Source organism: Kogia breviceps, chromosome 16, assembly GCF_026419965.1.
Source record: "Kogia breviceps isolate mKogBre1 chromosome 16, mKogBre1 haplotype 1, whole genome shotgun sequence".
NCBI classification, from domain to species: domain Eukaryota; kingdom Metazoa; phylum Chordata; class Mammalia; order Artiodactyla; family Physeteridae; genus Kogia; species Kogia breviceps.
The window spans coordinates 29,246,950-29,259,119 of NC_081325.1; positions in this window are offsets into that span (position 1 = coordinate 29,246,950).

Sequence of the window (12,170 nt, forward strand, 5' to 3'; positions counted from 1 at the left end):
GTACAGTCAGTTTGTAAGGAAATATAAAGTTGTCCTGAAAAGGTTAGATATACAAGTCCACATCATACAGAGAGAGTCAGTTACATCAGATGTACGTCAAAAGCTTTAGAGATGCCTGTTTCTCCCACTCAGGCTATGGCTTCTACAAAACAGAGTTGTGAGCTCCAACACTGCTCATCCTATAGGACTTGCATATTTACCTCTCCCTCTGTTATTCCTTAATGTTCTTGCTACTGTGGCTCAATGGCTTAATTTCTCCAAATTTAGTTAGGTAAAACAAAATATGGCAAATAGAAAATTAATATTTATAAAATAAAATTAACTTGTCTACAAATAAATGGGACCTAATGATTACTCTTCATCTTGATTTCTAAAACAACAGCCTTGGAAAAACAGTAGATATTTCACAATTATGACAATTGTTTCAGTGTTTTTCTTTTTTTTTATTACAATGCAAAATCGTTTTTAAATACATATAAAAACAACTCTGTACTTTTAATGCTTTCCTTGCTATTTTTAAAATATATGCTGATGAACTTGTATATCACATTGGAACATAAAACTAATGTTTTCAGCTTTTGCATATCATATTACAATGAAAGGCACACCAATGGGCAGATTCAAGTTTAAGTTCAAGTTAAGTTTATGTAGCAGTAGGAAAAGTTGTGCATAGTTTTATTATCCACTGACCACATAGGATGGTTCCTATTTCTGTAATTCTTACAAGATACTTGAGCAGCTTCTAATATTCATAAGACTAAATCAATTTGGGCACTTACTCATTTAACCAAGATTCTTTGAACTTATACCACAAGATAGGTACGTGGTTAGATTTTAGGAATACTGCGACAGAAGTGAGACTTCTCAAGTGATTTTTTTTTTTTTTTTTTTTTTTTTACGGTACGCGGGCCTCTCACTGTTGTGGCCTCTCCCATTGCAGAGCACAGGCTCCGGACGCGCAGGCTCAGCGGCCATGGCGCACCGGCGTAGCCGGTCCGCAGCATGTGGGATCTTCCCAGACCGGGGCACGAACCCGCGTTCCCTGTATCGGCAGGTAGACTCTCACCAGGGAAGCCCTGCTCAAGGGATTTTTAATGCTTAGGGGAGAAAACTAAGTGAGAAACCCAAGTCCTTAATTGTGATGAGTGCTGAGATCCATGTATGGGGCAATGTACTACGAGAACAAAGAGTAGGGATACCTAATCTCTTTTTGTCATGGGTTTAGTAGCCAATGTTTTGGGGGATTTTTTTTTTTCCCCAAGTGGATGTGATATCAGAGTTTGAAAGATTAATGGTTAGCCTGCTGAGGAAAGTGTGAAGAAAGCCAGTAATAAGAGATGATGGAAGTAAAGCATAGAATAAACAAAAGCAACGGTGTGGGGGTTAAAGGAAGTGACATTCTCCACTGTTTGAGCAGTCTTTTCTATCATAATTATTAAAAAAATCCATTCCATCTTAACTTATCAATATCTTTTCAATAAGCGATAGCTGTGCTTCAATGATAACAGTATTACCTGAAAACAAATGCCAGATTATGGGTCAGAAAGCCTTATTCAAAATAGTTGTTTTGAGGTGTTTATAAGGTTAGCTGATAGTTTATACACTTATTGATATACCAGTAACTAAGAATCCATTTGCATCACTTCTCAAAATTTTTGTATTCATTCAAATTCAATATTACTTCCCTCCACTTGGTTAAAATGATAAAAAAAGGCAAACTTTCTACTTTTTCAGGTGACAGAAACATGCCAGTAAAGGTGTGGTTCAGTTGATTCAACTTTTCAAGCCTGGAAACAGGTTGATTTATTAAGGCATCAAATTGCTAATTATTTGGGGAGCAAATAATTGAACATAGCTAGGAATAAAGACCAGTGGAGTCTGGATACCAAGGCTAATCTCCCAGAGAATTGAAAAATGGGATGATTCAGCAGAGGAAAATATATATTCCTTAGTTGCTAATCACTGTTTTCATGAAACTGAAAATGCTTTGAGGAGAGAAAGAGAATTGAGAGGATATAAAGCAAAAAGCACCAAGGCCTGTGAATGAGACAGAAAAAAAATTCACATTGTAAACATAAAGCCCAGTTGGACTTTTAATGATGCTGTATTTAATGGTGCTTTCACATATCAATGACCACTGATAACTAAAGCCATCATTCAAGGGCCTCATGGTGATGGGCAGGTGAAACAGGGCTTACAATGTGAAAGAGATAGGTCAGTTCACTGAGATTGAGGTTATTTAATCCAAACCACCACCAAAGAGTAACTAGCAGTGTAGTATCAATGTCTCTTTTGGAGTAGATGAAGGCTTAAGTAAGAAGAGTCAATACTAAGAAAGGAAAGAACCTCCTCCCTTCATGGACTATTTAATAAAATACCTCCTTAAAAGCAGGAGAAATGAAGGGCATCAACAACCCTGGAATTGGCCATGTAATAATCAGACATGAAACTCCCTAACTTATATGCCTCTGACCCAATATGTCATTGACACAGTGAGCGAGAAAACTCTTCAGGATTGCGTTCCCCATGTACTCTCCTGCTGGTGAATTTTACTACAACTAAGTTATTATGGAAAGAAAAGTAAGCCTGGCACATGCTATGAGGAAACATGTTGGAAAATTGTATAAAGACTTTAAGGGAAAGTACATAAAAAATAACAGGTATTAAAGGAAGCCAGGCAAATTCAAAATACTTTGAATACAGAGAAGATTTTCGTGGCATTATGAGGAAGAGCAGTGGATGAAACTTCTCAACTAATTAGTTGAAGGTCTTTAGAATTTCTTTGGAAATTTAATACTTTTGGCAGGAGCCTAGGAAAACAAATGTTTGGGACTCTGTAAAAAGAGATGAAACATGAGGAAGAAAAATTCCCCAAACACAGAAAAAAAATAAATTTATGATTGACAAGTAGAGAAGAGGAACAATACCACTAACCTTAGAATTGCAAAAGATTAAGCTAGACTCTCAATAAAGAGAGAGAGAAAACTAGAGTTATGTCCCAATGCTACATTATAGGATATACAAGAAAGGATTGTTGCCACTGCCAGTACTGAAAGCATGAAAAATTCATAAGCATCAAGGCACACTTCTGGATAGCACCACATGTTAGAGTACCTTTTTAAATTTGCAAAATAGGAGCACTTTGTGTTTTACCCATTGAGAGATGGAATGATATGAGTAGGTGGAATTTCCCCTAGGAAATGGACAGTTCAGTGCCACAAACTCTTGGTAAGTGAATCTTCTCAAATAAAGTTGGTAAATGGTTGACAACTCTCATGCTTATTAAATTACTGGTGAACTAAAAATAAATCAATATTTCCTGCTTTGTTCACTTTCTAGCCCATCACCTTTCCACCTGATAACATCAAATCTTGCTAAGAAGCAAGGATAGCTATAACAGATGGTGAGATTGTTTTTCATTTAATCGTTTTGTGGAAATGAGATGGTTGCAGATGTATTCTTTTTTTTTTTTTTTTTGCAGCTGTATTCTTAAGTTGCTCATTTATTCTTAGACTTGTTGGAAGAGTAAAATACTTGAAAATTGTGGTATCTGAAATGACTCTAGGAATGTTAAGGTAGCTTTGTTTCTGCCTGATGAAAACACCTCAGGTTCAGTAGTTCAAGAAGGATGCATAATTCTTCATCTCTGCGGGCCATACACTCCCAGATTGGCTATAGATTGGTTAACTCAGTACTAGGTAAAAAAAAGACTGAAAATCAGGAGAAATAATACAGAATTTTTTTCCTTCAGTGGGTCACCAAGGGGAGACGTTATTTAGAAGTCCCAGCACACAGTACTAGAAAAAACTATTAATAAGCTGTACTAAGATTTATTTTGGTTTAAAATTTTCTAGACACTGTGATACCCTTTTGGTCCCCCCCTTGATATAACACTGCTCCCCTCCACTCATATTTTAATTCTTTCCCTTTTGCCCAGACTTTCTCTTTCATCATCCTCCTATTCTTCTCCTACTTTGTTTCTAATCTGTTTTGTAAGAATTTCATATTCATTGGCAATATTTCATAGATGGATAGGGGGTTCCTGCATTAAAAATTATACATATAGTTCATACATTATTTTTCTATGACTGTTTAGGGAAAAGTTTCTGCCAGTTTTTCTCAATTACCCAATTTGGTTCATGCAGTTTAGGTAAGTAGTCTTGTATATAGTCAATAACATCTTACGTGTCTTCAGGGACAACCTGTAAGATCAGGAAGCATAATTAGCTCACCTTGAACACTTTTTAATATCATTATAACATGCATGAAGTTATTTGCTTCTTCAACATCCATCTTTCTTTAGTTTCTCCTTCCTACTAATCTAAAATTTATTTGGGGGCATCTCACTGATTTGTTTTGGAGGTTTCACCCTTAGGTCTATGTGTTAAGACAAGGAAAGCCAAATAGTAAATTCTTTTGAGCAGACAGACAAATATTACAGTAGTGAACATGTGTTATAGACAGAATGTTTGTGTTCTCCAAAAATTCATATGTTAAAATTCAATCTCCAATGTGATTATGAGGTGGGGCATTTGAGAGGTAATTAGATCATTAGATTGAGGCTCTTGTAAATTGGATTAGTGCCCTTGTGAGACAAGGCCAGAGAGCTAGCCATCTGAAGATACACCAGGAAGATGACAATCTGCAACCAGGAAGAGGTTCCTCACCAAACTCAACCATGCTGACATCCTTCTCTCAGGCTTTCAGAACTAAGAGAAATAAATTTCTGCTGTTTATAAACTACCCAGTCTAAGGTATTTTGTTATAGCAGCTCAAACTGATTAAGAATATGCAAAATAAAATATCAAGAGTGAGTCAAAATTTTTATAAGACAAACAGGTTCACAGGTTTTTGTTTCAGATATAATCTTGAAAGTATTGTATACAAATTTCAGAACTCTTGCCAGTCATCTTGTGATCAAGAATGGAACCCGTGTTAAGATAAATCATATATTTGAGGGCAAAACAGTAATATATATATTAGACATACTGTTATTTCTATTTCCAGATGAGGAAACTTTCCTAAAACCACATACTTACTTAGTGAAGGAACTGGAATTCAATTCCAAATAATCTGACTTCAGGGCTTGAATTGTTAACTTCTGTCTTAGAGCTGCCAGATCAATTCTGTTACAGCAAGCATTCTTATGAATTGATAATTTTTCATCTCTTATTTTAAAATGACCATGTCCTTTTCATAAATTACATTAAAATACTCATCTTTTGGCATTCACAATTTACATTATGCTCCCTTCAGCAGTTGATTCTTTAAAAATGTATATTTGTAGGTTTATTTTTTTCTTTTAACTGTGTTTCAATGTTTTATGTTTTTCTCCTGTTTTCTTTTTTCTCTATCACTTATACAGTATTAGAATCTTCATTGTGCAAAACCAAATTTTAGAGTCATGTGCTTTTCATTTGTTATTTTTGTTTAATTTTCATATTCAACTTCTCTTAAATTAAGTCAAGATTGATAATTTCCTAAACAATAATAAAAAATAACAATAATGTTAATAATTATTTTAGAGCAGGAGTCTCAGGCCAGTTCAATATGCCAATGAACACCACTGTTTTTTTCCATTTAGGTATTCAACACTAGGTTTGGGTTATTTAATATTAATCTATACATTACATTATTTGGAAATAAGATACTAAGCAAAGGGAAATATGAAAAATCATCAGAGGGCTTCCCTGGTGGCGCAGTGGTTGAGAATCCGCCTGCCGATGCAGGGGACACGGGTTCATGCCCTGGTTTGGAAAGATCCCACATACCATGGAGCAGCTGGGCCCGTGAGCCATGGCAGCTGAGCCTGCGCGTCTGGAGCCTGTGCTCCACATCGGGAGAAGTCACAACAGTGAGAGGCCTGCGTACCACAAAAAAAAAAAAAAAAAAAAAAAAATCAGAAAAATGTCTCATTTCACTTTTTTCTTAATGGTTGCCAAAATTATCACTTTATAGGAGATATGACAGATTGAAGGATAGAGAGATAGATGGATAGATGGACATAAATTTAAAAATAGATCAATCTACATAATCTAAGTATTTATCAATCATCTATCTATTCATCATTAAAGTATTTTAACACAGTGACCTTTAGACTGTTGTCACCCTAATGCCTTGGTAGCCTATGTAAACAAACAAAAACCTAAGCCAGAGTTAACGCACCCACATCTAAGAAAGTGAAGCTTAAGAAAAGCCAATCACAAACAGCCAACTAGGCTTTCCCAAATAAGGCAACCATGTAAGTCATAACCAATCAAATAATTGACTTGCTTTGCTTCCATCTCTTCTATACACAAAGCTTGTCCCTAATTCTTATTGGTGGAGCACTCCTCACAACTTTTGGTTTAGTGCTACCCAATTCAAATCAATGTTTGCTCAAATAATTAATTCAAATTTTTAATGTGCCTCAGTTAACCTTTTAACACTATCTATTTCTCTTTTTTCCTTGATTTTTATTGCTATAACTTCATGTTGATGAAGTATATTTTGTGTTCAAGAATATGCTTTTTTAAATTTAGATATATTTGCAATAGCAAGTTTTGGAAAGCTTTGTCAAAGACGAGTCCTACCATTCTGCAGGATTTATGGTGTACTATGAAAGTATCTCCTTTATCAACACCTAACATGTCTCTAAAATATTACAACTATTGGCTGAAAGTTATCCCTTCTATAGCACACTTGATTTTATTCTCTACCTGATTATGAGGGTGGGTTTCATTTGTAATTCACCAAAATGTTCCCCTTTGGGTGATTTTACCGTTATAAAGTAGCCTGGTTGTAGAAATGCAGTACAATCATGAATATTTCTTTCTTTTCTCCTAATACCTTTCCCCAATGCTACCACATTTTGCAATTAAAACAAACTTTGGCTCTCAAGCACTGTGAAATTTGCCTGCCACAGTTTCATAAATGATGACAAAGTACAAAAGACCTCTGGGTAAAAGGAAAGGACTTTGCAACTAACAGTAGCCAATGTTAGTATTTTCACCAGTTTCTGGAGCCCCAATTCACATAAGGCGAAATGAAGAGGAAAAGCTCATGGCTGCACATACTGTGATACATTGTAGCAGGGGAACCCTGAGCATTATAAAGCTGAATATTTTATAATAGACAACAAGTAGCAAGTATACCTGACTTTGGAACTAGAGTGAGACACTGTATTATCCTGAACAGTAAATCAGCCTTCCTTTTTCTCTACAGGGAGGCACTAGTTCTTTTCTCCAAGATGCTAGTTATACAAATATATCTGAAAAGAGTGTTCACAACAAATACAGTGAATGACTCTACTCACAAGACATGTAGACATGCAGGAGACTCACAGAAAATCACCTCACAACATGGGCAAGTTCAGTTCTTTCTTTTGTCCTGACCGTTTCTTAATTTCCGTTATACCATTGTGCTGTTTTCTTGGGAGGCAGATGTGTGATTCAATCACATTTTACAGCTGGGTCTCATATTAACAGACTGGCAGAATTCACTCAACATTTATTGTACATCACTTCACTCAAGTCTTCAAAATATTCAGACTCTTTCTAATAAAATAGTGGAATACTGAAACAATTCGTGAATATGTGAAACATACTAAAATTAATTTTTAAAATATTTTTTCACTATAAAGATGTTGAAAACAAAAATTTACTTAAAGCTGAATGAGTCATTGTAGAAATATTTTATTTAATAAAAACACATTTGCTTTTGATTTTCTAGCAGCCTCTCAATTGCTGATGTATTTAGCAATTGTCAGGGTATTGATACTGGTCCATTTTTTCCCAAAGATATTTCTTTTTTTATCTTGCATTATTTTATCTTGCATCATTATTAAATATTCAATTTTCTATGACCTCAAAGATTTTTGCCATAATTGAACACAAATGGTTTGAGTATTTTCTTCACTACATTGATTTCTGGTACAAAAAAAATTCCTGCTTGACTTTGGTGGTATTATTTTTAAAGATATTTTAAAGTAATATCATTCTCTTAAGGTTAATTTTGTTTTGTTTTGCTTATCTAACTTATTTTCTGTTAATAGATTATTGCTATGTATTTTGGGTTCTAGACCCCACACCACCAAGCAGTTCTTGGATGCCAGTTGGGTGTCCTACAATTAAAATCAACTATGACACTATGGACCTGGAGATTGCATTGGATCCCACAGGTTAAGGGCTCAGTCCCACAAGATTGCCCCTCTCCCACTTCAGACATCATTTGCAAGCCTTGTTGTCACTGTGTTTCTTACCAACGAGTTGTAGCTTGGAGGCTCAAATGACCCCTCCTAGGGTTCAATTCATTTGCTAGAGCCACTCACAGAACTCAGAGAAACATTTTACTTACTAGATTACCTATTTATTATAAAATGATATAACTCAGTAAGAGCAAAAGCAAGAGATGCATTGGGCAAGTTATGGGGAAAGGACACAGAGGTTCCTTGCCATCTCCCTGGAGCTCCACATATTCATCAACTTAGAATCTCTCAAAACCCATCCTTTTGTGTTTTTTTTTTTTTTTTTTTTTTTTTTTGCGGTATGCGGGCCTCTCACTGTTGTGGCCTCTCCCGTTGCGGAGCACAGGCTCCGGACGCACAGGCCCAGCGGCCATGGCTCACGGGCTCAGTCGCTCCGCGGCATGTGGGATCTTCCCGGACCAGGGCACGAACCCGTGTCTCCTGCATCGGCAGGCGGATTCTCAACCACTGCGCCACCAGGGAAGCCCCCTTTTGTGTTTTTATGGAGGCTTCATTACATAGACATGATTTATTAAATCATTGGCCATTGGTGATTGATTCAACCTCCAGCCCATCTCTCCTCCCTGGAAATCAGGGGGTGGGACCAAAATTTCCACCCCTCTATTCATGATTGATTCCCCTGTCAACCACCTCTCATACTTAGGTGCTTTCTAAAAGTTACCTCATTAACATAAACCCAGTTGTTTAATGAAACACCAGACCCAACTGGATAACAGGACACCAATTTTACTTTTATGGCTCTGAAGCAATTTTAGGAACTGAAGACAAAAGACCAAATATTATGACAAAAGATGCTTTCATTGCTCTTATCACTCAGGAAGTTCCAAGAGTTTGAGAGCTGTGAGCTAGTAACCATGGACTGAGACCAAATATTTTCCGTAAGATGTTACAGAAAAACCCAAATGAACCTTTGGCAAACCCAATATATATATAAATATAGTTTGGTCATCTGAATGACTAAATATATATATATTTTATAAATTACATATTGTACTATGATAGTCTCACATAATCCACATTCTCAAATATCCCTATTCTTCCTTTTCTAGTCACTCTATTACAGATGGTCAAAATCTCTCTTCAACAGCTGTCATATGGTTCTTTCTTTCTCTCCAGGTACATTTGTTTGCCTTCACCTGTGAATACTGGAAATCCCATTGGGTTGAGTTAAACAACTGTAACAGAGCTTGTAAGGGAAGTCTAATTAGGAAATAATTTGCATCAACAAGGTCATAAAACACTTATCTGTTTTGAAATACTAGCTAGTCTATTTTTTCCTATTTGTTGCCATCCACACACCAACACTATATATTGCCATTATTGTTAAATTTTAACATTCTGTTGGGCAAAACAAGTTTAGCTTCCTGCTTACATGCCCCAAGAGCATATATACTGAGGAAACACTCACTATTCCAAATACATAGAACTGAATGAAAAGAAGAAACCAGAAATACATAACTGAGTTTAAATATAGCAAAATATCTTTATGAAAATTTAAAAAATGAAATCACCAAATGCTGAGTGGTACTAATCTCTGGTTGATAAATAGGCAGTGGTACCAGACAGTATGACTCCCCTGGGAAAAGGGTGGAATGATTATCCATGTAAGATTAGGAAAGAAAAGGCAGGAGTGAAGCTTTTCTTGTGATAAAAGACTGCTGAAAAGAAAAAGTTAACAATATACTGATTTGGGTTAAGACTTCATTAAAAACTATGGCCCAAAAAAGTTGGCATAGACAGGAAACCATAATGGGAGGCATGCTGTGCATTCACCTCATGGAGAATCTGCAGAACCACCAATATCCCTGGAGAGCAGTAACTTATAAACATGTTTATAAGGTCTGATTCTGTGTTAGGGTCTAGGGAGTGTGGGGGAGCAACTGCAATATTGCTAGAGAGGGGAGAGTGTGTACAAAAAGTGAAAGTAAGATAGCCTTGATGGAGAGAGGAAAGAGAGTAAACAGAAGGAGACAGACAGAGATGAGAGAAGAGAGAATCTCCCAATATAAAGTGAGTTTGCAAGTAAAAATTTGATGTAGTAAAAAATAAAAACTAACACTATGAAAAACAGGAATGAATCAATAATAAGAATGGGATTTCACTAAAGACAAAATTTATTTATATATAAATTTTTAAAATAAAGTTTGGATTTTCAAAAAGAAAATATGAAGCCATAATTTTAATTTTAAACAAACAGAAGAAAAAAAGTTAGAAACTGAGAAAACAAGATTAGGCATATACCCAGAAGAACAAATTAGAAATTTGGGAAATGAAAATTAACATCAAAAAGAAATGTTATATATGTTAAATTCTGTGCTTTATACTATCAAAGATTCAAATAGTGAATTAAAGTAGTAAGATTAGAAATTAAGAATTTTCTGTGATAACTTTTTTTATTTTATTTTATTTTTATTTTTTTGTGGTATGCGGGCCTCTCACTGTTGTGACTTCTCCCGTTGCAGAGCACAGGCTCTGGATGCACAGGTTCAGCGGCCATGGCTCACGGGCCCAGCTGCTCTGCGGCATATGGGATCTTCCCGGACCGGGTCACGAACCCGTGTCCCCTGCATCTGCAGGCGGACTCTCAACCACTGCACCACCAGGGAAGCCCTGGTACCTTTTTGATGAAAACAATTTTGGAGATAATTTGAGCATTCATGTTAACCAACTGGAACATTTTTGTTAACCAATTTGAGCAGTGTGAAGCCAGTTTGGACATTCCACCTGAATATGTATGTCAAGACAATTCACACCTGCCTGTTGCTTTGTATTCAAGAATATCTAGCTTTCTTTCTCACGGTCCTGTCTCTTTCTCTCTCCTTCTCTTGAAACATCTAGGTTTATGTGAGAAACTTTTATTTTTCATTATCTCTAAATCATATTACTTGGAAGATTTGTTTTTTGTTTCTGTTTTGTGGGGATTTTTTGGCCACCTAATTGTCCTATCCCTCCTGCAAGTTTATTGAATAGACTAAAACATTCAATTCTCACGACATCGCTAATGAACACGCTTAATGCAAGGGATCTTCTAGGTACCAGAGATACATTTTTGACCCCCCAAAATCAAAATCACTGCATGCTGGAACTTGCATTATAGTGTGTGACTATGTGTGTGTGTGTTGGGAGTTGGACAATAGATACAATAGACAGTAATGGACAAAATGAACAAGAACAGTGCCAAAGCTTAAGTAGAAATTAATAAAACTGTCCATATTATTCACTGTACTGAAGCACATTATATGATTTTAATATACTATCTAAGATAATTTAATGTAATTTCCCTCTATTTAAGATAACCTTAATCTCAGAATTATACTGTTTGGTTGACTCACTTGGAATACATCACAAACTGAGAAATAAATACTATGACTTATGTCCCTATTAATATTTATCTTTCTGAATACATTCCCTACTACTTGGCTAACCCAACCCTTATGGTTCACATATACAATTTGTCACTACTTTTGAATGTTAGTTTCTCATTTTCACCACATGCTTCTTAAGAAAGGAGCCTTTTTTTTTTTTAAAAGTAAAATTTTATTTATATACAGGGACCAAATATCTTGAGACTGATGGCAACCTATCTTCAAAATAATTATAGAAGTTATGCTTCTATAGCAAGATCATAAGGAAGAATGCTTTCAAAAACTATAATTAAGAACAACCCCCAAAATGGTTATGAACTATTAATATTACTATTTCTAATATTAATATATTATTTCTCTTTGCTTATTAAGAGCATGTAAATTACCTCTCTTAGTATTCTTTATTTTGTGTTGTAAGTGTACACTTGCATTAGACTATCTCTCTCAAAATCAGGAACATTTTATATTTCTCATTCTCACTTCAGTGCATAATGTAGCACAGACTCTGACCCACAGTATAAGATCCTGAGTGTGTGTGTGTGTGTGTGTGTATATATATA